Raw genomic sequence first — 27,492 nt, 5'->3', positions numbered from 1 at the left:
TGGGAGGGTTTCCTCACCAGCAAATTGCCTTACAGACAGCGACAGGTCTGATGTGAGGTTTCTGAGGAGGAAAGAGAAAAGGTCAATCTCTTGGGACATATGGAACATAACTAATTTCATACTTCTTTTCAAGTGGAATGAGCGAACGGGTCGGATGACAAGACGGCACTGAAGGGTTTCCGCTAAGGTTTTTTGATTTATCTGGAGTGCTTTAGTGGTTGGTTTTGTATATATCACAATGACATATATATATATGTACATGATAGTACATGATATGGTAAAATGGCTAGTGTAATTCAAAGCTACAACTTGTCTTGTAGAAAGCAAGCCCTCATGCGGCTACATCTACAGAAAAATAAAGAAAGTTATGGCTTTTTGCACAAATGAAAGCGCAAAAATGGAAAATGAGCAGAGCCCACAGTGGTTCACATCATCACTCACATACCTCATGTTTACTTTCTAGTCATGTGGTGTCAGAGGACAAGACGCAACCAATCCTCGTTAGTATAGTGGCAAGTATCCCCGCCTGTCACGCGGGAGACCAGGGTTCGATTCCCTGACGGGGAGATTTATTATATTCTTACTCTGGACTCTGGAACTCTGGAACGAAAACTTAATTCTTCCAACAATATATTTTTATTCACAAGCTGTTTATATTTTATTGTTTGATTGTCACTCATTACAGAGGCATCTACAGTGCCGGCAAAAAAAATCTTTACAACTTCAACGAAACCACAAAATCTTAACGTTCAAGTGTTTTATTGTGGATATTTCGTTACAATTAGTATTTTAATTAATTAGTATTGATATTTACATTTTACTAAGCCAGCTTTGCTATTATATAGTTTTTGATTATCTCCTTCATTGTGTGCACTTTTAAGAAGTGAAATTATGATGCGGATTTTACACGTAAAGTTTTTTTTTACTGCACAAATGTAAAGATTTTTTTTGCCGCCACTGTACCACCAAGAATCACCACATGTGGGAAAAATTCATCCCACAAAAACAGAATGGTTGCATTTGCGCATGTTTCCAGTCCTTCCTGTATTGGTTAATCCTACAAACATGGCCGGTTAGCTCAGTTGGTCAAATCGTGGTGTTAATAAAACCAAAATTAGGGGTTTGATCCCTGTACGGGCTGGGAATGGCTCCTTAAAGGTCACCTTCACAAGTAGGTCTATGTCTGAAGTAGGTTTCTTCTTATTCAGCAGTTTCTTAGTTGCAACATGTTTTGGATGGCAATAAAGTGTTTTAGAGACTGGTTTTGGATATTTCTCAATGTTTTTGTGAATTTTTTCTGAAAGAACTTGACTCTCTCTGTATAAAATACATCGCTGTGAACAGGATTTGAACCTGTGCGGGAAAACCCCATTGGATTTCGAGTCCAACGCCTTAACCACTCGGCCATCACAGCCAACTCGAACAGCAACGAATCAGATGTTTTTGCAAAGTACATGCTAGAGGGCGGTCTGAAAGAAGGTTTTGGGCTAAGTTCACCTGAATCTCTATTGCATGACGCAGTCACGGGAAAGGCATCTTGGTAGACTTACTGAAAAATAAAGGTGTGATCTGAGGTCAATGAGTAGAAGGAGGTAAAACTCTTGTACCCTGGGGCACACAGAGATGTGGTTAGCTAGCTTTTTCTCACTCTTCAAATTGTGGTTGGAAACTGCATACTACCAGTGAATTAATCTGCATGTTATTTTTCTTTTTCTATACTTTGATTTCACTAAACTTTCACCAGCCAAACCCAATCTTTTCCAAGGTAAAATACTGCATTGTGAACATGATTTAAACCAATGTGAGGATTTCAAGTCCAACGTCTTAACCATGCGGCTATCAAAATATATGCCTTCACTGATGATTCTCCAATGTCTTTTGGGAGCCACAGTTCATATGCTTTTGCTTGAATGCAGGAATGGACTTTTGATTGCTGATAGAGGTTTGGGGTAGAGCATTTTCAGCAACTGAGACAGGTCTGACTAGAGCTTCCTGAGAGCTACCAAGGAAATCGTCAATGTCCTGCGAAACATCCCTAGATTGAAAGACTGGAACGTGAATGGCTGTCAAATTTTCATATCATTTGGCCCATTTTATTAATGTAAATACTATTTTAAACTTTTCAGGAAGGTCCAGTGCTTTTGTCCAGCAAAAGCCAACGCTGTGAACAGGATTTGAACCTGTGCGGGGAAACCCCATTGGATTTCAAGTCCAGCGCCTTAACCACTCGGCCACCACAGCTGACAGAGTCATGCAATTTTCCTAGACATATTCCGGGGACTGCAGTTTATGGGCTGGGTCTTCAAAGTGAGTTGGGTCTTCCATTTACTAACTAAGCTGTGGGAGGGTTTCCTCACCAGCAAATTGCCTTACAGACAGCGACAGGTCTGATGTGAGGTTTCTGAGGAGGAAAGAGAAAAGGTCAATCTCTTGGGACATATGGAACATAACTAATTTCATACTTCTTTTCAAGTGGAATGAGCGAACGGGTCGGATGACAAGACGGCACTGAAGGGTTTCCGCTAAGGTTTTTTGATTTATCTGGAGTGCTTTAGTGGTTGGTTTTGTATATATCACAATGACATATATATATATATGTACATGATAGTACATGATATGGTAAAATGGCTAGTGTAATTCAAAGCTACAACTTGTCTTGTAGAAAGCAAGCCCTCATGCGGCTACATCTACAGAAAAATAAAGAAAGTTATGGCTTTTTGCACAAATGAAAGCGCAAAAATGGAAAATGAGCAGAGCCCACAGTGGTTCACATCATCACTCACATACCTCATGTTTACTTTCTAGTCATGTGGTGTCAGAGGACAAGACGCAACCAATCCTCGTTAGTATAGTGGCAAGTATCCCCGCCTGTCACGCGGGAGACCAGGGTTCGATTCCCTGACGGGGAGATTTATTATATTCTTACTCTGGACTCTGGACTCTGGAACTCTGGAACGAAAACTTAATTCTTCCAACAATATATTTTTATTCACAAGCTGTTTTTATTTTATTGTTTGATTGTCACTCATTACAGAGGCATCTACAGTGCCGGCAAAAAAAATCTTTACAACTTCAACGAAACCACAAAATCTTAACGTTCAAGTGTTTTATTTTGGATATTTCGTTACAATTAGTATTTTAATTAATTCGTATTGATATTTACATTTTACTAAGCCAGCTTTGCTATTATATAGTTTTTGATTATCTCCTTCATTGTGTGCACTTTTAAGAAGTGAAATCATGATGCGGATTTTACACGTAAAGTTTTTTTTTACTGCACAAATGTAAAGATTTTTTTTGCCGCCACTGTACCACCAAGAATCACCACATGTGGGAAAAATTCATCCCACAAAAACAGAATGGTTGCATTTGCGCATGTTTCCAGTCCTTCCTGTATTGGTTAATCCTACAAACATGGCCGGTTAGCTCAGTTGGTCAAATCGTGGTGTTAATAAAACCAAAATTAGGGGTTTGATCCCTGTACGGGCTGGGAATGGCTCCTTAAAGGTCACCTTCACAAGTAGGTCTATGTCTGAAGTAGGTTTCTTCTTATTCAGCAGTTTCTTAGTTGCAACATGTTTTGGATGGCAATAAAGTGTTTTAGAGACTGGTTTTGGATATTTCTCAATGTTTTTGTGAATTTTTTCTGAAAGAACTTGACTCTCTCTGTATAAAATACATCGCTGTGAACAGGATTTGAACCTGTGCGGGAAAACCCCATTGGATTTCGAGTCCAACGCCTTAACCACTCGGCCATCACAGCCAACTCGAACAGCAACGAATCAGATGTTTTTGCAAAGTACATGCTAGAGGGCGGTCTGAAAGAAGGTTTTGGGCTAAGTTCACCTGAATCTCTATTGCATGACGCAGTCACGGGAAAGGCATCTTGGTAGACTTACTGAAAAATAAAGGTGTGATCTGAGGTCAATGAGTAGAAGGAGGTAAAACTCTTGTACCCTGGGGCACACAGAGATGTGGTTAACTAGCTTTTTCTCACTCTTCAAATTGTGGTTGGAAACTGCATACTACCAGTGAATTAATCTGCATGTTATTTTTCTTTTTCTATACTTTGATTTCACTAAACTTTCACCAGCCAAACCCAATCTTTTCCAAGGTAAAATACTGCATTGTGAACATGATTTAAACCAATGTGAGGATTTCAAGTCCAACGTCTTAACCATGCGGCTATCAAAATATATGCCTTCACTGATGATTCTCCAATGTCTTTTGGGAGCCACAGTTCATATGCTTTTGCTTGAATGCAGGAATGGACTTTTGATTGCTGATAGAGGTTTGGGGTAGAGCATTTTCAGCAACTGAGACAGGTCTGACTAGAGCTTCCTGAGAGCTACCAAGGAAATCGTCAATGTCCTGCGAAACATCCCTAGATTGAAAGACTGGAACGTGAATGGCTGTCAAATTTTCATATCATTTGGCCCATTTTATTAATGTAAATACTATTTTAAACTTTTCAGGAAGGTCCAGTGCTTTTGTCCAGCAAAAGCCAACGCTGTGAACAGGATTTGAACCTGTGCGGGGAAACCCCATTGGATTTCAAGTCCAGCGCCTTAACCACTCGGCCACCACAGCTGACAGAGTCATGCAATTTTCCTAGACATATTCCGGGGACTGCAGTTTATGGGCTGGGTCTTCAAAGTGAGTTGGGTCTTCCATTTACTAACTAAGCTGTGGGAGGGTTTCCTCACCAGCAAATTGCCTTACAGACAGCGACAGGTCTGATGTGAGGTTTCTGAGGAGGAAAGAGAAAAGGTCAATCTCTTGGGACATATGGAACATAACTAATTTCATACTTCTTTTCAAGTGGAATGAGCGAACGGGTCGGATGACAAGACGGCACTGAAGGGTTTCCGCTAAGGTTTTTTGATTTATCTGGAGTGCTTTAGTGGTTGGTTTTGTATATATCACAATGACATATATATATATGTACATGATAGTACATGATATGGTAAAATGGCTAGTGTAATTCAAAGCTACAACTTGTCTTGTAGAAAGCAAGCCCTCATGCGGCTACATCTACAGAAAAATAAAGAAAGTTATGGCTTTTTGCACAAATGAAAGCGCAAAAATGGAAAATGAGCAGAGCCCACAGTGGTTCACATCATCACTCACATACCTCATGTTTACTTTCTAGTCATGTGGTGTCAGAGGACAAGACGCAACCAATCCTCGTTAGTATAGTGGCAAGTATCCCCGCCTGTCACGCGGGAGACCAGGGTTCGATTCCCTGACGGGGAGATTTATTATATTCTTACTCTGGACTCTGGACTCTGGAACTCTGGAACGAAAACTTAATTCTTCCAACAATATATTTTTATTCACAAGCTGTTTATATTTTATTGTTTGATTGTCACTCATTACAGAGGCATCTACAGTGGCGGCAAAAAAAATCTTTACAACTTCAACGAAACCACAAAATCTTAACGTTCAAGTGTTTTATTGTGGATATTTCGTTACAATTAGTATTTTAATTAATTAGTATTGATATTTACATTTTACTAAGCCAGCTTTGCTATTATATAGTTTTTGATTATCTCCTTCATTGTGTGCACTTTTAAGAAGTGAAATCATGATGCGGATATTACACGTAAAGTTTTTTTTTACTGCACAAATGTAAAGATTTTTTTTGCCGCCACTGTACCACCAAGAATCACCACATGTGGGAAAAATTCATCCCACAAAAACAGAATGGTTGCATTTGCGCATGTTTCCAGTCCTTCCTGTATTGGTTAATCCTACAAACATGGCCGGTTAGCTCAGTTGGTCAAATCGTGGTGTTAATAAAACCAAAATTGGGGGTTTGATCCCTGTACGGGCTGGGAATGGCTCCTTAAAGGTCACCTTCACAAGTAGGTCTATGTCTGAAGTAGGTTTCTTCTTATTCAGCAGTTTCTTAGTTGCAACATGTTTTGGATGGCAATAAAGTGTTTTAGAGACTGGTTTTGGATATTTCTCAATGTTTTTGTGAATTTTTTCTGAAAGAACTTGACTCTCTCTGTATAAAATACATCGCTGTGAACAGGATTTGAACCTGTGCGGGAAAACCCCATTGGATTTCGAGTCCAACGCCTTAACCAAGTCCAGTGAGTTGGGTCTTCCATTTACTAACTAAGCTGTGGGAGGGTTTCCTCACCAGCAAATTGCCTTACAGACAGCGACAGGTCTGATGTGAGGTTTCTGAGGAGGAAAGAGAAAAGGTCAATCTCTTGGGACATATGGAACATAACTAATTTCATACTTCTTTTCAAGTGGAATGAGCGAACGGGTCGGATGACAAGACGGCACTGAAGGGTTTCCGCTAAGGTTTTTTGATTTATCTGGAGTGCTTTAGTGGTTGGTTTTGTATATATCACAATGACATATATATATATGTACATGATAGTACATGATATGGTAAAATGGCTAGTGTAATTCAAAGCTACAACTTGTCTTGTAGAAAGCAAGCCCTCATGCGGCTACATCTACAGAAAAATAAAGAAAGTTATGGCTTTTTGCACAAATGAAAGCGCAAAAATGGAAAATGAGCAGAGCCCACAGTGGTTCACATCATCACTCACATACCTCATGTTTACTTTCTAGTCATGTGGTGTCAGAGGACAAGACGCAACCAATCCTCGTTAGTATAGTGGCAAGTATCCCCGCCTGTCACGCGGGAGACCAGGGTTCGATTCCCTGACGGGGAGATTTATTATATTCTTACTCTGGACTCTGGAACTCTGGAACGAAAACTTAATTCTTCCAACAATATATTTTTATTCACAAGCTGTTTATATTTTATTGTTTGATTGTCACTCATTACAGAGGCATCTACAGTGCCGGCAAAAAAAATCTTTACAACTTCAACGAAACCACAAAATCTTAACGTTCAAGTGTTTTATTGTGGATATTTCGTTACAATTAGTATTTTAATTAATTAGTATTGATATTTACATTTTACTAAGCCAGCTTTGCTATTATATAGTTTTTGATTATCTCCTTCATTGTGTGAACTTTTAAGAAGTGAAATCATGATGCGGATATTACACGTAAAGTTTTTTTTTACTGCACAAATGTAAAGATTTTTTTTGCCGCCACTGTACCACCAAGAATCACCACATGTGGGAAAAATTCATCCCACAAAAACAGAATGGTTGCATTTGCGCATGTTTCCAGTCCTTCCTGTATTGGTTAATCCTACAAACATGGCCGGTTAGCTCAGTTGGTCAAATCGTGGTGTTAATAAAACCAAAATTGGGGGTTTGATCCCTGTACGGGCTGGGAATGGCTCCTTAAAGGTCACCTTCACAAGTAGGTCTATGTCTGAAGTAGGTTTCTTCTTATTCAGCAGTTTCTTAGTTGCAACATGTTTTGGATGGCAATAAAGTGTTTTAGAGACTGGTTTTGGATATTTCTCAATGTTTTTGTGAATTTTTTCTGAAAGAACTTGACTCTCTGTATAAAATACATCGCTGTGAACAGGATTTGAACCTGTGCGGGAAAACCCCATTGGATTTCGAGTCCAACGCCTTAACCAAGTCCAGTGAGTTGGGTCTTCCATTTACTAACTAAGCTGTGGGAGGGTTTCCTCACCAGCAAATTGCCTTACAGACAGCGACAGGTCTGATGTGAGGTTTCTGAGGAGGAAAGAGAAAAGGTCAATCTCTTGGGACATATGGAACATAACTAATTTCATACTTCTTTTCAAGTGGAATGAGCGAACGGGTCGGATGACAAGACGGCACTGAAGGGTTTCCGCTAAGGTTTTTTGATTTATCTGGAGTGCTTTAGTGGTTGGTTTTGTATATATCACAATGACATATATATATATATGTACATGATAGTACATGATATGGTAAAATGGCTAGTGTAATTCAAAGCTACAACTTGTCTTGTAGAAAGCAAGCCCTCATGCGGCTACATCTACAGAAAAATAAAGAAAGTTATGGCTTTTTGCACAAATGAAAGCGCAAAAATGGAAAATGAGCAGAGCCCACAGTGGTTCACATCATCACTCACATACCTCATGTTTACTTTCTAGTCATGTGGTGTCAGAGGACAAGATGCAACCAATCCTCGTTAGTATAGTGGCAAGTATCCCCGCCTGTCACGCGGGAGACCAGGGTTCGATTCCCTGACGGGGAGATTTATTATATTCTTACTCTGGACTCTGGACTCTGGAACTCTGGAACGAAAACTTAATTCTTCCAACAATATATTTTTATTCACAAGCTGTTTATATTTTATTGTTTGATTGTCACTCATTACAGAGGCATCTACAGTGCCGGCAAAAAAAATCTTTACAACTTCAACGAAACCACAAAATCTTAACGTTCAAGTGTTTTATTGTGGATATTTCGTTACAATTAGTATTTTAATTAATTAGTATTGATATTTACATTTTACTAAGCCAGCTTTGCTATTATATAGTTTTTGATTATCTCCTTCATTGTGTGAACTTTTAAGAAGTGAAATCATGATGCGGATATTACACGTAAAGTTTTTTTTTACTGCACAAATGTAAAGATTTTTTTTGCCGCCACTGTACCACCAAGAATCACCACATGTGGGAAAAATTCATCCCACAAAAACAGAATGGTTGCATTTGCGCATGTTTCCAGTCCTTCCTGTATTGGTTAATCCTACAAACATGGCCGGTTAGCTCAGTTGGTCAAATCGTGGTGTTAATAAAACCAAAATTGGGGGTTTGATCCCTGTACGGGCTGGGAATGGCTCCTTAAAGGTCACCTTCACAAGTAGGTCTATGTCTGAAGTAGGTTTCTTCTTATTCAGCAGTTTCTTAGTTGCAACATGTTTTGGATGGCAATAAAGTGTTTTAGAGACTGGTTTTGGATATTTCTCAATGTTTTTGTGAATTTTTTCTGAAAGAACTTGACTCTCTCTGTATAAAATACATCGCTGTGAACAGGATTTGAACCTGTGCGGGAAAACCCCATTGGATTTCGAGTCCAACGCCTTAACCAAGTCCAGTGAGTTGGGTCTTCCATTTACTAACTAAGCTGTGGGAGGGTTTCCTCACCAGCAAATTGCCTTACAGACAGCGACAGGTCTGATGTGAGGTTTCTGAGGAGGAAAGAGAAAAGGTCAATCTCTTGGGACATATGGAACATAACTAATTTCATACTTCTTTTCAAGTGGAATGAGCGAACGGGTCGGATGACAAGACGGCACTGAAGGGTTTCCGCTAAGGTTTTTTGATTTATCTGGAGTGCTTTAGTGGTTTGTTTTGTATATATCACAATGACATATATATATATGTACATGATAGTACATGATATGGTAAAATGGCTAGTGTAATTCAAAGCTACAACTTGTCTTGTAGAAAGCAAGCCCTCATGCGGCTACATCTACAGAAAAATAAAGAAAGTTATGGCTTTTTGCACAAATGAAAGCGCAAAAATGGAAAATGAGCAGAGCCCACAGTGGTTCACATCATCACTCACATACCTCATGTTTACTTTCTAGTCATGTGGTGTCAGAGGACAAGACGCAACCAATCCTCGTTAGTATAGTGGCAAGTATCCCCGCCTGTCACGCGGGAGACCAGGGTTCTTTTCCCTGACGGGGAGATTTATTATATTCTTACTCTGGACTCTGGAACTCTGGAACGAAAACTTAATTCTTCCAACAATATATTTTTATTCACAAGCTGTTTATATTTTATTGTTTGATTGTCACTCATTACAGAGGCATCTACAGTGCCGGCAAAAAAAATCTTTACAACTTCAACGAAACCACAAAATCTTAACGTTCAAGTGTTTTATTGTGGATATTTCGTTACAATTAGTATTTTAATTAATTAGTATTGATATTTACATTTTACTAAGCCAGCTTTGCTATTATATAGTTTTTGATTATCTCCTTCATTGTGTGAACTTTTAAGAAGTGAAATCATGATGCGGATATTACACGTAAAGTTTTTTTTTACTGCACAAATGTAAAGATTTTTTTTGCCGCCACTGTACCACCAAGAATCACCACATGTGGGAAAAATTCATCCCACAAAAACAGAATGGTTGCATTTGCGCATGTTTCCAGTCCTTCCTGTATTGGTTAATCCTACAAACATGGCCGGTTAGCTCAGTTGGTCAAATCGTGGTGTTAATAAAACCAAAATTGGGGGTTTGATCCCTGTACGGGCTGGGAATGGCTCCTTAAAGGTCACCTTCACAAGTAGGTCTATGTCTGAAGTAGGTTTCTTCTTATTCAGCAGTTTCTTAGTTGCAACATGTTTTGGATGGCAATAAAGTGTTTTAGAGACTGGTTTTGGATATTTCTCAATGTTTTTGTGAATTTTTTCTGTAAGAACTTGACTCTCTGTATAAAATACATCGCTGTGAACAGGATTTGAACCTGTGCGGGAAAACCCCATTGGATTTCGAGTCCAACGCCTTAACCAAGTCCAGTGAGTTGGGTCTTCCATTTACTAACTAAGCTGTGGGAGGGTTTCCTCACCAGCAAATTGCCTTACAGACAGCGACAGGTCTGATGTGAGGTTTCTGAGGAGGAAAGAGAAAAGGTCAATCTCTTGGGACATATGGAACATAACTAATTTCATACTTCTTTTCAAGTGGAATGAGCGAACGGGTCGGATGACAAGACGGCACTGAAGGGTTTCCGCTAAGGTTTTTTGATTTATCTGGAGTGCTTTAGTGGTTGGTTTTGTATATATCACAATGACATATATATATATGTACATGATAGTACATGATATGGTAAAATGGCTAGTGTAATTCAAAGCTACAACTTGTCTTGTAGAAAGCAAGCCCTCATGCGGCTACATCTACAGAAAAATAAAGAAAGTTATGGCTTTTTGCACAAATGAAAGCGCAAAAATGGAAAATGAGCAGAGCCCACAGTGGTTCACATCATCACTCACATACCTCATGTTTACTTTCTAGTCATGTGGTGTCAGAGGACAAGACGCAACCAATCCTCGTTAGTATACTGGCAAGTATCCCCGCCTGTCACGCGGGAGACCAGGGTTCGATTCCCTGACGGGGAGATTTATTATATTCTTACTCTGGACTCTGGACTCTGGAACTCTGGAACGAAAACTTAATTCTTCCAACAATATATTTTTATTCACAAGCTGTTTATATTTTATTGTTTGATTGTCACTCATTACAGAGGCATCTACAGTGCCGGCAAAAAAAATCTTTACAACTTCAACGAAACCACAAAATCTTAACGTTCAAGTGTTTTATTGTGGATATTTCGTTACAATTAGTATTTTAATTAATTAGTATTGATATTTACATTTTACTAAGCCAGCTTTGCTATTATATAGTTTTTGATTATCTCCTTCATTGTGTGAACTTTTAAGAAGTGAAATCATGATGCGGATATTACACGTAAAGTTTTTTTTTACTGCACAAATGTAAAGATTTTTTTTGCCGCCACTGTACCACCAAGAATCACCACATGTGGGAAAAATTCATCCCACAAAAACAGAATGGTTGCATTTGCGCATGTTTCCAGTCCTTCCTGTATTGGTTAATCCTACAAACATGGCCGGTTAGCTCAGTTGGTCAAATCGTGGTGTTAATAAAACCAAAATTGGGGGTTTGATCCCTGTACGGGCTGGGAATGGCTCCTTAAAGGTCACCTTCACAAGTAGGTCTATGTCTGAAGTAGGTTTCTTCTTATTCAGCAGTTTCTTAGTTGCAACATGTTTTGGATGGCAATAAAGTGTTTTAGAGACTGGTTTTGGATATTTCTCAATGTTTTTGTGAATTTTTTCTGAAAGAACTTGACTCTCTCTGTATAAAATACATCGCTGTGAACAGGATTTGAACCTGTGCGGGAAAACCCCATTGGATTTCGAGTCCAACGCCTTAACCAAGTCCAGTGAGTTGGGTCTTCCATTTACTAACTAAGCTGTGGGAGGGTTTCCTCACCAGCAAATTGCCTTACAGACAGCGACAGGTCTGATGTGAGGTTTCTGAGGAGGAAAGAGAAAAGGTCAATCTCTTGGGACATATGGAACATAACTAATTTCATACTTCTTTTCAAGTGGAATGAGCGAACGGGTCGGATGACAAGACGGCACTGAAGGGTTTCCGCTAAGGTTTTTTGATTTATCTGGAGTGCTTTAGTGGTTTGTTTTGTATATATCACAATGACATATATATATATGTACATGATAGTACATGATATGGTAAAATGGCTAGTGTAATTCAAAGCTACAACTTGTCTTGTAGAAAGCAAGCCCTCATGCGGCTACATCTACAGAAAAATAAAGAAAGTTATGGCTTTTTGCACAAATGAAAGCGCAAAAATGGAAAATGAGCAGAGCCCACAGTGGTTCACATCATCACTCACATACCTCATGTTTACTTTCTAGTCATGTGGTGTCAGAGGACAAGACGCAACCAATCCTCGTTAGTATAGTGGCAAGTATCCCCGCCTGTCACGCGGGAGACCAGGGTTCGATTCCCTGACGGGGAGATTTATTATATTCTTACTCTGGACTCTGGAACTCTGGAACGAAAACTTAATTCTTCCAACAATATATTTTTATTCACAAGCTGTTTATATTTTATTGTTTGATTGTCACTCATTACAGAGGCATCTACAGTGCCGGCAAAAAAAATCTTTACAACTTCAACGAAACCACAAAATCTTAACGTTCAAGTGTTTTATTGTGGATATTTCGTTACAATTAGTATTTTAATTAATTAGTATTGATATTTACATTTTACTAAGCCAGCTTTGCTATTATATAGTTTTTGATTATCTCCTTCATTGTGTGAACTTTTAAGAAGTGAAATCATGATGCGGATATTACACGTAAAGTTTTTTTTTACTGCACAAATGTAAAGATTTTTTTTGCCGCCACTGTACCACCAAGAATCACCACATGTGGGAAAAATTCATCCCACAAAAACAGAATGGTTGCATTTGCGCATGTTTCCAGTCCTTCCTGTATTGGTTAATCCTACAAACATGGCCGGTTAGCTCAGTTGGTCAAATCGTGGTGTTAATAAAACCAAAATTGGGGGTTTGATCCCTGTACGGGCTGGGAATGGCTCCTTAAAGGTCACCTTCACAAGTAGGTCTATGTCTGAAGTAGGTTTCTTCTTATTCAGCAGTTTCTTAGTTGCAACATGTTTTGGATGGCAATAAAGTGTTTTAGAGACTGGTTTTGGATATTTCTCAATGTTTTTGTGAATTTTTTCTGAAAGAACTTGACTCTCTGTATAAAATACATCGCTGTGAACAGGATTTGAACCTGTGCGGGAAAACCCCATTGGATTTCGAGTCCAACGCCTTAACCAAGTCCAGTGAGTTGGGTCTTCCATTTACTAACTAAGCTGTGGGAGGGTTTCCTCACCAGCAAATTGCCTTACAGACAGCGACAGGTCTGATGTGAGGTTTCTGAGGAGGAAAGAGAAAAGGTCAATCTCTTGGGACATATGGAACATAACTAATTTCATACTTCTTTTCAAGTGGAATGAGCGAACGGGTCGGATGACAAGACGGCACTGAAGGGTTTCCGCTAAGGTTTTTTGATTTATCTGGAGTGCTTTAGTGGTTGGTTTTGTATATATCACAATGACATATATATATATGTACATGATAGTACATGATATGGTAAAATGGCTAGTGTAATTCAAAGCTACAACTTGTCTTGTAGAAAGCAAGCCCTCATGCGGCTACATCTACAGAAAAATAAAGAAAGTTATGGCTTTTTGCACAAATGAAAGCGCAAAAATGGAAAATGAGCAGAGCCCACAGTGGTTCACATCATCACTCACATACCTCATGTTTACTTTCTAGTCATGTGGTGTCAGAGGACAAGACGCAACCAATCCTCGTTAGTATAGTGGCAAGTATCCCCGCCTGTCACGCGGGAGACCAGGGTTCGATTCCCTGACGGGGAGATTTATTATATTCTTACTCTGGACTCTGGACTCTGGAACTCTGGAACGAAAACTTAATTCTTCCAACAATATATTTTTATTCACAAGCTGTTTATATTTTATTGTTTGATTGTCACTCATTACAGAGGCATCTACAGTGGCGGCAAAAAAAATCTTTACAACTTCAACGAAACCACAAAATCTTAACGTTCAAGTGTTTTATTGTGGATATTTCGTTACAATTAGTATTTTAATTAATTAGTATTGATATTTACATTTTACTAAGCCAGCTTTGCTATTATATAGTTTTTGATTATCTCCTTCATTGTGTGAACTTTTAAGAAGTGAAATCATGATGCGGATATTACACGTAAAGTTTTTTTTTACTGCACAAATGTAAAGATTTTTTTTGCCGCCACTGTACCACCAAGAATCACCACATGTGGGAAAAATTCATCCCACAAAAACAGAATGGTTGCATTTGCGCATGTTTCCAGTCCTTCCTGTATTGGTTAATCCTACAAACATGGCCGGTTAGCTCAGTTGGTCAAATCGTGGTGTTAATAAAACCAAAATTGGGGGTTTGATCCCTGTACGGGCTGGGAATGGCTCCTTAAAGGTCACCTTCACAAGTAGGTCTATGTCTGAAGTAGGTTTCTTCTTATTCAGCAGTTTCTTAGTTGCAACATGTTTTGGATGGCAATAAAGTGTTTTAGAGACTGGTTTTGGATATTTCTCAATGTTTTTGTGAATTTTTTCTGAAAGAACTTGACTCTCTCTGTATAAAATAGATCGCTGTGAACAGGATTTGAACCTGTGTGGGAAAACCCCATTGGATTTCGAGTCCAACGCCTTAACCAAGTCCAGTGAGTTGGGTCTTCCATTTACTAACTAAGCTGTGGGAGGGTTTCCTCACCAGCAAATTGCCTTACAGACAGCGACAGGTCTGATGTGAGGTTTCTGAGGAGGAAAGAGAAAAGGTCAATCTCTTGGGACATATGGAACATAACTAATTTCATACTTCTTTTCAAGTGGAATGAGCGAACGGGTCGGATGACAAGACGGCACTGAAGGGTTTCCGCTAAGGTTTTTTGATTTATCTGGAGTGCTTTAGTGGTTGGTTTTGTATATATCACAATGACATATATATATATGTACATGATAGTACATGATATGGTAAAATGGCTAGTGTAATTCAAAGCTACAACTTGTCTTGTAGAAAGCAAGCCCTCATGCGGCTACATCTACAGAAAAATAAAGAAAGTTATGGCTTTTTGCACAAATGAAAGCGCAAAAATGGAAAATGAGCAGAGCCCACAGTGGTTCACATCATCACTCACATACCTCATGTTTACTTTCTAGTCATGTGGTGTCAGAGGACAAGACGCAACCAATCATCGTTAGTATAGTGGCAAGTATCCCCGCCTGTCACGCGGGAGACCAGGGTTCGATTCCCTGACGGGGAGATTTATTATATTCTTACTCTGGACTCTGGAACTCTGGAATGAAAACTTAATTCTTCCAACAATATATTTTTATTCACAAGCTGTTTATATTTTATTGTTTGATTGTCACTCATTACAGAGGCATCTACAGTGCCGGCAAAAAAAATCTTTACAACTTCAACGAAACCACAAAATCTTAACGTTCAAGTGTTTTATTGTGGATATTTCGTTACAATTAGTATTTTAATTAATTAGTATTGATATTTACATTTTACTAAGCCAGCTTTGCTATTATATAGTTTTTGATTATCTCCTTCATTGTGTGCACTTTTAAGAAGTGAAATCATGATGCGGATTTTACACGTAAAGTTTTTTTTTACTGCACAAATGTAAAGATTTTTTTTGCCGCCACTGTACCACCAAGAATCACCACATGTGGGAAAAATTCATCCCACAAAAACAGAATGGTTGCATTTGCGCATGTTTCCAGTCCTTCCTGTATTGGTTAATCCTACAAACATGGCCGGTTAGCTCAGTTGGTCAAATCGTGGTGTTAATAAAACCAAAATTGGGGGTTTGATCCCTGTACGGGCTGGAAATGGCTCCTTAAAGGTCACCTTCACAAGTAGGTCTATGTCTGAAGTAGGTTTCTTCTTATTCAGCAGTTTCTTAGTTGCAACATGTTTTGGATGGCAATAAAGTGTTTTAGAGACTGGTTTTGGATATTTCTCAATGTTTTTGTGAATTTTTTCTGAAAGAACTTGACTCTCTCTGTATAAAATACATCGCTGTGAACAGGATTTGAACCTGTGCGGGAAAACCCCATTGGATTTCGAGTCCAACGCCTAAACCAAGTCCAGTGAGTTGGGTCTTCCATTTACTAACTAAGCTGTGGGAGGGTTTCCTCACCAGCAAATTGCCTTACAGACAGCGACAGGTCTGATGTGAGGTTTCTGAGGAGGAAAGAGAAAAGGTCAATCTCTTGGGACATATGGAACATAACTAATTTCATACTTCTTTTCAAGTGGAATGAGCGAACGGGTCGGATGACAAGACGGCACTGAAGGGTTTCCGCTAAGGTTTTTTGATTTATCTGGAGTGCTTTAGTGGTTGGTTTTGTATATATCACAATGACATATATATATATGTACATGATAGTACATGATATGGTAAAATGGCTAGTGTAATTCAAAGCTACAACTTGTCTTGTAGAAAGCAAGCCCTCATGCGGCTACATCTACAGAAAAATAAAGAAAGTTATGGCTTTTTGCACAAATGAAAGCGCAAAAATGGAAAATGAGCAGAGCCCACAGTGGTTCACATCATCACTCACATACTTCATGTTTACTTTCTAGTCATGTGGTGTCAGAGGACAAGACGCAACCAATCCTCGTTAGTATAGTGGCAAGTATCCCCGCCTGTCACGCGGGAGACCAGGGTTCGATTCCCTGACGGGGAGATTTATTATATTCTTACTCTGGACTCTGGACTCTGGAACTCTGGAACGAAAACTTAATTCTTCCAACAATATATTTTTATTCACAAGCTGTTTATATTTTATTGTTTGATTGTCACTCATTACAGAGGCATCTACAGTGCCGGCAAAAAAAATCTTTACAACTTCAACGAAACCACAAAATCTTAACGTTCAAGTGTTTTATTGTGGATATTTCGTTACAATTAGTATTTTAATTAATTAGTATTGATATTTACATTTTACTAAGCCAGCTTTGCTATTATATAGTTTTTGATTATCTCCTTCATTGTGTGCACTTTTAAGAAGTGAAATCATGATGCGGATATTACACGTAAAGTTTTTTTTTACTGCACAAATGTAAAGATTTTTTTTGCCGCCACTGTACCACCAAGAATCACCACATGTGGGAAAAATTCATCCCACAAAAACAGAATGGTTGCATTTGCGCATGTTTCCAGTCCTTCCTGTATTGGTTAATCCTACAAACATGGCCGGTTAGCTCAGTTGGTCAAATCGTGGTGTTAATAAAACCAAAATTGGGGGTTTGATCCCTGTACGGGCTGGGAATGGCTCCTTAAAGGTCACCTTCACAAGTAGGTCTATGTCTGAAGTAGGTTTCTTCTTATTCAGCAGTTTCTTAGTTGCAACATGTTTTGGATGGCAATAAAGTGTTTTAGAGACTGGTTTTGGATATTTCTCAATGTTTTTGTGAATTTTTTCTGAAAGAACTTGACTCTCTCTGTATAAAATACATCGCTGTGAACAGGATTTGAACCTGTGCGGGAAAACCCCATTGGATTTCGAGTCCAACGCCTTAACCAAGTCCAGTGAGTTGGGTCTTCCATTTACTAACTAAGCTGTGGGAGGGTTTCCTCACCAGCAAATTGCCTTACAGACAGCGACAGGTCTGATGTGAGGTTTCTGAGGAGGAAAGAGAAAAGGTCAATCTCTTGGGACATATGGAACATAACTAATTTCATACTTCTTTTCAAGTGGAATGAGCGAACGGGTCGGATGACAAGACGGCACTGAAGGGTTTCCGCTAAGGTTTTTTGATTTATCTGGAGTGCTTTAGTGGTTGGTTTTGTATATATCACAATGACATATATATATATGTACATGATAGTACATGATATGGTAAAATGGCTAGTGTAATTCAAAGCTACAACTTGTCTTGTAGAAAGCAAGCCCTCATGCGGCTACATCTACAGAAAAATAAAGAAAGTTATGGCTTTTTGCACAAATGAAAGCGCAAAAATGGAAAATGAGCAGAGCCCACAGTGGTTCACATCATCACTCACATACCTCATGTTTACTTTCTAGTCATGTGGTGTCAGAGGACAAGACGCAACCAATCCTCGTTAGTATAGTGGCAAGTATCCCCGCCTGTCACGCGGGAGACCAGGGTTCGATTCCCTGACGGGGAGATTTATTATATTCTTACTCTGGACTCTGGAACTCTGGAATGAAAACTTAATTCTTCCAACAATATATTTTCATTCACAAGCTGTTTATATTTTATTGTTTGATTGTCACTCATTACAGAGGCATCTACAGTGCCGGCAAAAAAAATCTTTACAACTTCAACGAAACCACAAAATCTTGACGTTCAAGTGTTTTATTGTGGATATTTCGTTACAATTAGTATTTTAATTAATTAGTATTGATATTTACATTTTACTAAGCCAGCTTTGCTATTATATAGTTTTTGATTATCTCCTTCATTGTGTGCACTTTTAAGAAGTGAAATCATGATGCGGATTTTACACGTAAAGTTTTTTTTTACTGCACAAATGTAAAGATTTTTTTTGCCGCCACTGTACCACCAAGAATCACCACATGTGGGAAAAATTCATCCCACAAAAACAGAATGGTTGCATTTGCGCATGTTTCCAGTCCTTCCTGTATTGGTTAATCCTACAAACATGGCCGGTTAGCTCAGTTGGTCAAATCGTGGTGTTAATAAAACCAAAATTGGGGGTTTGATCCCTGTACGGGCTGGAAATGGCTCCTTAAAGGTCACCTTCACAAGTAGGTCTATGTCTGAAGTAGGTTTCTTCTTATTCAGCAGTTTCTTAGTTGCAACATGTTTTGGATGGCAATAAAGTGTTTTAGAGACTGGTTTTGGATATTTCTCAATGTTTTTGTGAATTTTTTCTGAAAGAACTTGACTCTCTCTGTATAAAATACATCGCTGTGAACAGGATTTGAACCTGTGCGGGAAAACCCCATTGGATTTCGAGTCCAACGCCTAAACCAAGTCCAGTGAGTTGGGTCTTCCATTTACTAACTAAGCTGTGGGAGGGTTTCCTCACCAGCAAATTGCCTTACAGACAGCGACAGGTCTGATGTGAGGTTTCTGAGGAGGAAAGAGAAAAGGTCAATCTCTTGGGACATATGGAACATAACTAATTTCATACTTCTTTTCAAGTGGAATGAGCGAACGGGTCGGATGACAAGACGGCACTGAAGGGTTTCCGCTAAGGTTTTTTGATTTATCTGGAGTGCTTTAGTGGTTGGTTTTGTATATATCACAATGACATATATATATATGTACATGATAGTACATGATATGGTAAAATGGCTAGTGTAATTCAAAGCTACAACTTGTCTTGTAGAAAGCAAGCCCTCATGCGGCTACATCTACAGAAAAATAAAGAAAGTTATGGCTTTTTGCACAAATGAAAGCGCAAAAATGGAAAATGAGCAGAGCCCACAGTGGTTCACATCATCACTCACATACTTCATGTTTACTTTCTAGTCATGTGGTGTCAGAGGACAAGACGCAACCAATCCTCGTTAGTATAGTGGCAAGTATCCCCGCCTGTCACGCGGGAGACCAGGGTTCGATTCCCTGACGGGGAGATTTATTATATTCTTACTCTGGACTCTGGACTCTGGAACTCTGGAACGAAAACTTAATTCTTCCAACAATATATTTTTATTCACAAGCTGTTTATATTTTATTGTTTGATTGTCACTCATTACAGAGGCATCTACAGTGCCGGCAAAAAAAATCTTTACAACTTCAACGAAACCACAAAATCTTAACGTTCAAGTGTTTTATTGTGGATATTTCGTTACAATTAGTATTTTAATTAATTAGTATTGATATTTACATTTTACTAAGCCAGCTTTGCTATTATATAGTTTTTGATTATCTCCTTCATTGTGTGCACTTTTAAGAAGTGAAATCATGATGCGGATATTACACGTAAAGTTTTTTTTTACTGCACAAATGTAAAGATTTTTTTTGCCGCCACTGTACCACCAAGAATCACCACATGTGGGAAAAATTCATCCCACAAAAACAGAATGGTTGCATTTGCGCATGTTTCCAGTCCTTCCTGTATTGGTTAATCCTACAAACATGGCCGGTTAGCTCAGTTGGTCAAATCGTGGTGTTAATAAAACCAAAATTGGGGGTTTGATCCCTGTACGGGCTGGGAATGGCTCCTTAAAGGTCACCTTCACAAGTAGGTCTATGTCTGAAGTAGGTTTCTTCTTATTCAGCAGTTTCTTAGTTGCAACATGTTTTGGATGGCAATAAAGTGTTTTAGAGACTGGTTTTGGATATTTCTCAATGTTTTTGTGAATTTTTTCTGAAAGAACTTGACTCTCTCTGTATAAAATACATCGCTGTGAACAGGATTTGAACCTGTGCGGGAAAACCCCATTGGATTTCGAGTCCAACGCCTTAACCAAGTCCAGTGAGTTGGGTCTTCCATTTACTAACTAAGCTGTGGGAGGGTTTCCTCACCAGCAAATTGCCTTACAGACAGCGACAGGTCTGATGTGAGGTTTCTGAGGAGGAAAGAGAAAAGGTCAATCTCTTGGGACATATGGAACATAACTAATTTCATACTTCTTTTCAAGTGGAATGAGCGAACGGGTCGGATGACAAGACGGCACTGAAGGGTTTCCGCTAAGGTTTTTTGATTTATCTGGAGTGCTTTAGTGGTTGGTTTTGTATATATCACAATGACATATATATATATGTACATGATAGTACATGATATGGTAAAATGGCTAGTGTAATTCAAAGCTACAACTTGTCTTGTAGAAAGCAAGCCCTCATGCGGCTACATCTACAGAAAAATAAAGAAAGTTATGGCTTTTTGCACAAATGAAAGCGCAAAAATGGAAAATGAGCAGAGCCCACAGTGGTTCACATCATCACTCACATACCTCATGTTTACTTTCTAGTCATGTGGTGTCAGAGGACAAGACGCAACCAATCCTCGTTAGTATAGTGGCAAGTATCCCCGCCTGTCACGCGGGAGACCAGGGTTCGATTCCCTGACGGGGAGATTTATTATATTCTTACTCTGGACTCTGGAACTCTGGAATGAAAACTTAATTCTTCCAACAATATATTTTCATTCACAAGCTGTTTATATTTTATTGTTTGATTGTCACTCATTACAGAGGCATCTACAGTGCCGGCAAAAAAAATCTTTACAACTTCAACGAAACCACAAAATCTTAACGTTCAAGTGTTTTATTGTGGATATTTCGTTACAATTAGTATTTTAATTAATTAGTATTGATATTTACATTTTACTAAGCCAGCTTTGCTATTATATAGTTTTTGATTATCTCCTTCATTGTGTGCACTTTTAAGAAGTGAAATCATGATGCGGATTTTACACGTAAAGTTTTTTTTTACTGCACAAATGTAAAGATTTTTTTTGCCGCCACTGTACCACCAAGAATCACCACATGTGGGAAAAATTCATCCCACAAAAACAGAATGGTTGCATTTGCGCATGTTTCCAGTCCTTCCTGTATTGGTTAATCCTACAAACATGGCCGGTTAGCTCAGTTGGTCAAATCGTGGTGTTAATAAAACCAAAATTGGGGGTTTGATCCCTGTACGGGCTGGAAATGGCTCCTTAAAGGTCACCTTCACAAGTAGGTCTATGTCTGAAGTAGGTTTCTTCTTATTCAGCAGTTTCTTAGTTGCAACATGTTTTGGATGGCAATAAAGTGTTTTAGAGACTGGTTTTGGATATTTCTCAATGTTTTTGTGAATTTTTTCTGAAAGAACTTGACTCTCTCTGTATAAAATACATCGCTGTGAACAGGATTTGAACCTGTGCGGGAAAACCCCATTGGATTTCGAGTCCAACGCCTAAACCAAGTCCAGTGAGTTGGGTCTTCCATTTACTAACTAAGCTGTGGGAGGGTTTCCTCACCAGCAAATTGCCTTACAGACAGCGACAGGTCTGATGTGAGGTTTCTGAGGAGGAAAGAGAAAAGGTCAATCTCTTGGGACATATGGAACATAACTAATTTCATACTTCTTTTCAAGTGGAATGAGCGAACGGGTCGGATGACAAGACGGCACTGAAGGGTTTCCGCTAAGGTTTTTTGATTTATCTGGAGTGCTTTAGTGGTTGGTTTTGTATATATCACAATGACATATATATATATGTACATGATAGTACATGATATGGTAAAATGGCTAGTGTAATTCAAAGCTACAACTTGTCTTGTAGAAAGCAAGCCCTCATGCGGCTACATCTACAGAAAAATAAAGAAAGTTATGGCTTTTTGCACAAATGAAAGCGCAAAAATGGAAAATGAGCAGAGCCCACAGTGGTTCACATCATCACTCACATACTTCATGTTTACTTTCTAGTCATGTGGTGTCAGAGGACAAGACGCAACCAATCCTCGTTAGTATAGTGGCAAGTATCCCCGCCTGTCACGCGGGAGACCAGGGTTCGATTCCCTGACGGGGAGATTTATTATATTCTTACTCTGGACTCTGGAACTCTGGAATGAAAACTTAATTCTTCCAACAATATATTTTCATTCACAAGCTGTTTATATTTTATTGTTTGATTGTCACTCATTACAGAGGCATCTACAGTGCCGGCAAAAAAAATCTTTACAACTTCAACGAAACCACAAAATCTTAACGTTCAAGTGTTTTATTGTGGATATTTCGTTACAATTAGTATTTTAATTAATTAGTATTGATATTTACATTTTACTAAGCCAGCTTTGCTATTATATAGTTTTTGATTATCTCCTTCATTGTGTGCACTTTTAAGAAGTGAAATCATGATGCGGATTTTACACGTAAAGTTTTTTTTTACTGCACAAATGTAAAGATTTTTTTTGCCGCCACTGTACCACCAAGAATCACCACATGTGGGAAAAATTCATCCCACAAAAACAGAATGGTTGCATTTGCGCATGTTTCCAGTCCTTCCTGTATTGGTTAATCCTACAAACATGGCCGGTTAGCTCAGTTGGTCAAATCGTGGTGTTAATAAAACCAAAATTGGGGGTTTGATCCCTGTACGGGCTGGAAATGGCTCCTTAAAGGTCACCTTCACAAGTAGGTCTATGTCTGAAGTAGGTTTCTTCTTATTCAGCAGTTTCTTAGTTGCAACATGTTTTGGATGGCAATAAAGTGTTTTAGAGACTGGTTTTGGATATTTCTCAATGTTTTTGTGAATTTTTTCTGAAAGAACTTGACTCTCTCTGTATAAAATACATCGCTGTGAACAGGATTTGAACCTGTGCGGGAAAACCCCATTGGATTTCGAGTCCAACGCCTAAACCAAGTCCAGTGAGTTGGGTCTTCCATTTACTAACTAAGCTGTGGGAGGGTTTCCTCACCAGCAAATTGCCTTACAGACAGCGACAGGTCTGATGTGAGGTTTCTGAGGAGGAAAGAGAAAAGGTCAATCTCTTGGGACATATGGAACATAACTAATTTCATACTTCTTTTCAAGTGGAATGAGCGAACGGGTCGGATGACAAGACGGCACTGAAGGGTTTCCGCTAAGGTTTTTTGATTTATCTGGAGTGCTTTAGTGGTTGGTTTTGTATATATCACAATGACATATATATATATGTACATGATAGTACATGATATGGTAAAATGGCTAGTGTAATTCAAAGCTACAACTTGTCTTGTAGAAAGCAAGCCCTCATGCGGCTACATCTACAGAAAAATAAAGAAAGTTATGGCTTTTTGCACAAATGAAAGCGCAAAAATGGAAAATGAGCAGAGCCCACAGTGGTTCACATCATCACTCACATACTTCATGTTTACTTTCTAGTCATGTGGTGTCAGAGGACAAGACGCAACCAATCCTCGTTAGTATAGTGGCAAGTATCCCCGCCTGTCACGCGGGAGACCAGGGTTCGATTCCCTGACGGGGAGATTTATTATATTCTTACTCTGGACTCTGGAACTCTGGAACGAAAACTTAATTCTTCCAACAATATATTTTTATTCACAAGCTGTTTATATTTTATTGTTTGATTGTCACTCATTACAGAGGCATCTACAGTGCCGGCAAAAAAAATCTTTACAACTTCAACGAAACCACAAAATCTTAACGTTCAAGTGTTTTATTGTGGATATTTCGTTACAATTAGTATTTTAATTAATTAGTATTGATATTTACATTTTACTAAGCCAGCTTTGCTATTATATAGTTTTTGATTATCTCCTTCATTGTGTGCACTTTTAAGAAGTGAAATCATGATGCGGATATTACACGTAAAGTTTTTTTTTACTGCACAAATGTAAAGATTTTTTTTGCCGCCACTGTACCACCAAGAATCACCACATGTGGGAAAAATTCATCCCACAAAAACAGAATGGTTGCATTTGCGCATGTTTCCAGTCCTTCCTGTATTGGTTAATCCTACAAACATGGCCGGTTAGCTCAGTTGGTCAAATCGTGGTGTTAATAAAACCAAAATTGGGGGTTTGATCCCTGTACGGGCTGGGAATGGCTCCTTAAAGGTCACCTTCACAAGTAGGTCTATGTCTGAAGTAGGTTTCTTCTTATTCAGCAGTTTCTTAGTTGCAACATGTTTTGGATGGCAATAAAGTGTTTTAGAGACTGGTTTTGGATATTTCTCAATGTTTTTGTGAATTTTTTCTGAAAGAACTTGACTCTCTCTGTATAAAATACATCGCTGTGAACAGGATTTGAACCTGTGCGGGAAAACCCCATTGGATTTCGAGTCCAACGCCTTAACCAAGTCCAGTGAGTTGGGTCTTCCATTTACTAACTAAGCTGTGGGAGGGTTTCCTCACCAGCAAATTGCCTTACAGACAGCGACAGGTCTGATGTGAGGTTTCTGAGGAGGAAAGAGAAAAGGTCAATCTCTTGGGACATATGGAACATAACTAATTTCATACTTCTTTTCAAGTGGAATGAGCGAACGGGTCGGATGACAAGACGGCACTGAAGGGTTTCCGCTAAGGTTTTTTGATTTATCTGGAGTGCTTTAGTGGTTGGTTTTGTATATATCACAATGACATATATATATATGTACATGATAGTACATGATATGGTAAAATGGCTAGTGTAATTCAAAGCTACAACTTGTCTTGTAGAAAGCAAGCCCTCATGCGGCTACATCTACAGAAAAATAAAGAAAGTTATGGCTTTTTGCACAAATGAAAGCGCAAAAATGGAAAATGAGCAGAGCCCACAGTGGTTCACATCATCACTCACATACCTCATGTTTACTTTCTAGTCATGTGGTGTCAGAGGACAAGACGCAACCAATCCTCGTTAGTATAGTGGCAAGTATCCCCGCCTGTCACGCGGGAGACCAGGGTTCGATTCCCTGACGGGGAGATTTATTATATTCTTACTCTGGACTCTGGAACTCTGGAATGAAAACTTAATTCTTCCAACAATATATTTTTATTCACAAGCTGTTTATATTTTATTGTTTGATTGTCACTCATTACAGAGGCATCTACAGTGCCGGCAAAAAAAATCTTTACAACTTCAACGAAACCACAAAATCTTAACGTTCAAGTGTTTTATTGTGGATATTTCGTTACAATTAGTATTTTAATTAATTAGTATTGATATTTACATTTTACTAAGCCAGCTTTGCTATTATATAGTTTTTGATTATCTCCTTCATTGTGTGCACTTTTAAGAAGTGAAATCATGATGCGGATATTACACGTAAAGTTTTTTTTTACTGCACAAATGTAAAGATTTTTTTTGCCGCCACTGTACCACCAAGAATCACCACATGTGGGAAAAATTCATCCCACAAAAACAGAATGGTTGCATTTGCGCATGTTTCCAGTCCTTCCTGTATTGGTTAATCCTACAAACATGGCCGGTTAGCTCAGTTGGTCAAATCGTGGTGTTAATAAAACCAAAATTGGGGGTTTGATCCCTGTACGGGCTGGGAATGGCTCCTTAAAGGTCACCTTCACAAGTAGGTCTATGTCTGAAGTAGGTTTCTTCTTATTCAGCAGTTTCTTAGTTGCAACATGTTTTGGATGGCAATAAAGTGTTTTAGAGACTGGTTTTGGATATTTCTCAATGTTTTTGTGAATTTTTTCTGAAAGAACTTGACTCTCTCTGTATAAAATACATCGCTGTGAACAGGATTTGAACCTGTGCGGGAAAACCCCATTGGATTTCGAGTCCAACGCCTTAACCAAGTCCAGTGAGTTGGGTCTTCCATTTACTAACTAAGCTGTGGGAGGGTTTCCTCACCAGCAAATTGCCTTACAGACAGCGACAGGTCTGATGTGAGGTTTCTGAGGAGGAAAGAGAAAAGGTCAATCTCTTGGGACATATGGAACATAACTAATTTCATACTTCTTTTCAAGTGGAATGAGCGAACGGGTCGGATGACAAGACGGCACTGAAGGGTTTCCGCTAAGGTTTTTTGATTTATCTGGAGTGCTTTAGTGGTTGGTTTTGTATATATCACAATGACATATATATATATGTACATGATAGTACATGATATGGTAAAATGGCTAGTGTAATTCAAAGCTACAACTTGTCTTGTAGAAAGCAAGCCCTCATGCGGCTACATCTACAGAAAAATAAAGAAAGTTATGGCTTTTTGCACAAATGAAAGCGCAAAAATGGAAAATGAGCAGAGCCCACAGTGGTTCACATCATCACTCACATACCTCATGTTTACTTTCTAGTCATGTGGTGTCAGAGGACAAGACGCAACCAATCCTCGTTAGTATAGTGGCAAGTATCCCCGCCTGTCACGCGGGAGACCAGGGTTCGATTCCCTGACGGGGAGATTTATTATATTCTTACTCTGGACTCTGGAACTCTGGAATGAAAACTTAATTCTTCCAACAATATATTTTTATTCACAAGCTGTTTATATTTTATTGTTTGATTGTCACTCATTACAGAGGCATCTACAGTGCCGGCAAAAAAAATCTTTACAACTTCAACGAAACCACAAAATCTTAACGTTCAAGTGTTTTATTGTGGATATTTCGTTACAATTAGTATTTTAATTAATTAGTATTGATATTTACATTTTACTAAGCCAGCTTTGCTATTATATAGTTTTTGATTATCTCCTTCATTGTGTGCACTTTTAAGAAGTGAAATCATGATGCGGATTTTACACGTAAAGTTTTTTTTTACTGCACAAATGTAAAGATTTTTTTTGCCGCCACTGTACCACCAAGAATCACCACATGTGGGAAAAATTCATCCCACAAAAACAGAATGGTTGCATTTGCGCATGTTTCCAGTCCTTCCTGTATTGGTTAATCCTACAAACATGGCCGGTTAGCTCAGTTGGTCAAATCGTGGTGTTAATAAAACCAAAATTGGGGGTTTGATCCCTGTACGGGCTGGAAATGGCTCCTTAAAGGTCACCTTCACAAGTAGGTCTATGTCTGAAGTAGGTT

The 27,492-nt window shown here is 38.8% G+C and overlaps 19 non-coding genes across 19 annotated transcripts; 15 read left to right on the top strand and 4 right to left on the bottom strand.

Moving 5' to 3' along the window:
• Positions 1–495: 495 nt before the first annotated feature.
• On the top strand, positions 496–567 carry TRNAD-GUC (transfer RNA aspartic acid (anticodon GUC)). The gene has a single exon. It is a non-coding gene; the product is annotated as a tRNA-Asp (tRNA).
• A 765-nt stretch (positions 568–1,332) lies between these two features.
• Positions 1,333–1,414, bottom strand: TRNAS-CGA (transfer RNA serine (anticodon CGA)). The gene has a single exon. It is a non-coding gene; the product is annotated as a tRNA-Ser (tRNA).
• Positions 1,415–2,159: 745 nt separating this feature from the next.
• Positions 2,160–2,241, bottom strand: TRNAS-UGA (transfer RNA serine (anticodon UGA)). The gene has a single exon. It is a non-coding gene; the product is annotated as a tRNA-Ser (tRNA).
• A 596-nt stretch (positions 2,242–2,837) lies between these two features.
• TRNAD-GUC (transfer RNA aspartic acid (anticodon GUC)) lies at positions 2,838–2,909 on the top strand. The gene has a single exon. It is a non-coding gene; the product is annotated as a tRNA-Asp (tRNA).
• A 772-nt stretch (positions 2,910–3,681) lies between these two features.
• On the bottom strand, positions 3,682–3,763 carry TRNAS-CGA (transfer RNA serine (anticodon CGA)). Its single transcript has one exon. It is a non-coding gene; the product is annotated as a tRNA-Ser (tRNA).
• A 745-nt stretch (positions 3,764–4,508) lies between these two features.
• TRNAS-UGA (transfer RNA serine (anticodon UGA)) lies at positions 4,509–4,590 on the bottom strand. The gene has a single exon. It is a non-coding gene; the product is annotated as a tRNA-Ser (tRNA).
• A 594-nt stretch (positions 4,591–5,184) lies between these two features.
• On the top strand, positions 5,185–5,256 carry TRNAD-GUC (transfer RNA aspartic acid (anticodon GUC)). Its single transcript has one exon. It is a non-coding gene; the product is annotated as a tRNA-Asp (tRNA).
• A 1,373-nt stretch (positions 5,257–6,629) lies between these two features.
• Positions 6,630–6,701, top strand: TRNAD-GUC (transfer RNA aspartic acid (anticodon GUC)). The gene has a single exon. It is a non-coding gene; the product is annotated as a tRNA-Asp (tRNA).
• Positions 6,702–8,067: 1,366 nt separating this feature from the next.
• Positions 8,068–8,139, top strand: TRNAD-GUC (transfer RNA aspartic acid (anticodon GUC)). Its single transcript has one exon. It is a non-coding gene; the product is annotated as a tRNA-Asp (tRNA).
• A 4,254-nt stretch (positions 8,140–12,393) lies between these two features.
• TRNAD-GUC (transfer RNA aspartic acid (anticodon GUC)) lies at positions 12,394–12,465 on the top strand. Its single transcript has one exon. It is a non-coding gene; the product is annotated as a tRNA-Asp (tRNA).
• Positions 12,466–13,829: 1,364 nt separating this feature from the next.
• TRNAD-GUC (transfer RNA aspartic acid (anticodon GUC)) lies at positions 13,830–13,901 on the top strand. The gene has a single exon. It is a non-coding gene; the product is annotated as a tRNA-Asp (tRNA).
• A 2,811-nt stretch (positions 13,902–16,712) lies between these two features.
• On the top strand, positions 16,713–16,784 carry TRNAD-GUC (transfer RNA aspartic acid (anticodon GUC)). Its single transcript has one exon. It is a non-coding gene; the product is annotated as a tRNA-Asp (tRNA).
• A 1,373-nt stretch (positions 16,785–18,157) lies between these two features.
• TRNAD-GUC (transfer RNA aspartic acid (anticodon GUC)) lies at positions 18,158–18,229 on the top strand. The gene has a single exon. It is a non-coding gene; the product is annotated as a tRNA-Asp (tRNA).
• Positions 18,230–19,595: 1,366 nt separating this feature from the next.
• On the top strand, positions 19,596–19,667 carry TRNAD-GUC (transfer RNA aspartic acid (anticodon GUC)). Its single transcript has one exon. It is a non-coding gene; the product is annotated as a tRNA-Asp (tRNA).
• A 1,373-nt stretch (positions 19,668–21,040) lies between these two features.
• Positions 21,041–21,112, top strand: TRNAD-GUC (transfer RNA aspartic acid (anticodon GUC)). Its single transcript has one exon. It is a non-coding gene; the product is annotated as a tRNA-Asp (tRNA).
• Positions 21,113–22,478: 1,366 nt separating this feature from the next.
• Positions 22,479–22,550, top strand: TRNAD-GUC (transfer RNA aspartic acid (anticodon GUC)). The gene has a single exon. It is a non-coding gene; the product is annotated as a tRNA-Asp (tRNA).
• A 1,366-nt stretch (positions 22,551–23,916) lies between these two features.
• Positions 23,917–23,988, top strand: TRNAD-GUC (transfer RNA aspartic acid (anticodon GUC)). The gene has a single exon. It is a non-coding gene; the product is annotated as a tRNA-Asp (tRNA).
• Positions 23,989–25,354: 1,366 nt separating this feature from the next.
• On the top strand, positions 25,355–25,426 carry TRNAD-GUC (transfer RNA aspartic acid (anticodon GUC)). Its single transcript has one exon. It is a non-coding gene; the product is annotated as a tRNA-Asp (tRNA).
• A 1,366-nt stretch (positions 25,427–26,792) lies between these two features.
• Positions 26,793–26,864, top strand: TRNAD-GUC (transfer RNA aspartic acid (anticodon GUC)). Its single transcript has one exon. It is a non-coding gene; the product is annotated as a tRNA-Asp (tRNA).
• The last annotated feature ends 628 nt before the right edge of the window (positions 26,865–27,492 follow it).

Source organism: Phyllobates terribilis, unplaced genomic scaffold, assembly GCF_046119375.1.
Source record: "Phyllobates terribilis strain yellow unplaced genomic scaffold, ASM4611937v1 Scaffold_11__3_contigs__length_659146591, whole genome shotgun sequence".
Classification (NCBI taxonomy): domain Eukaryota; kingdom Metazoa; phylum Chordata; class Amphibia; order Anura; family Dendrobatidae; genus Phyllobates; species Phyllobates terribilis.
Note: the sequence above shows the minus strand (reverse complement) of the source record. Positions and strands in the feature narration are given on the sequence as shown.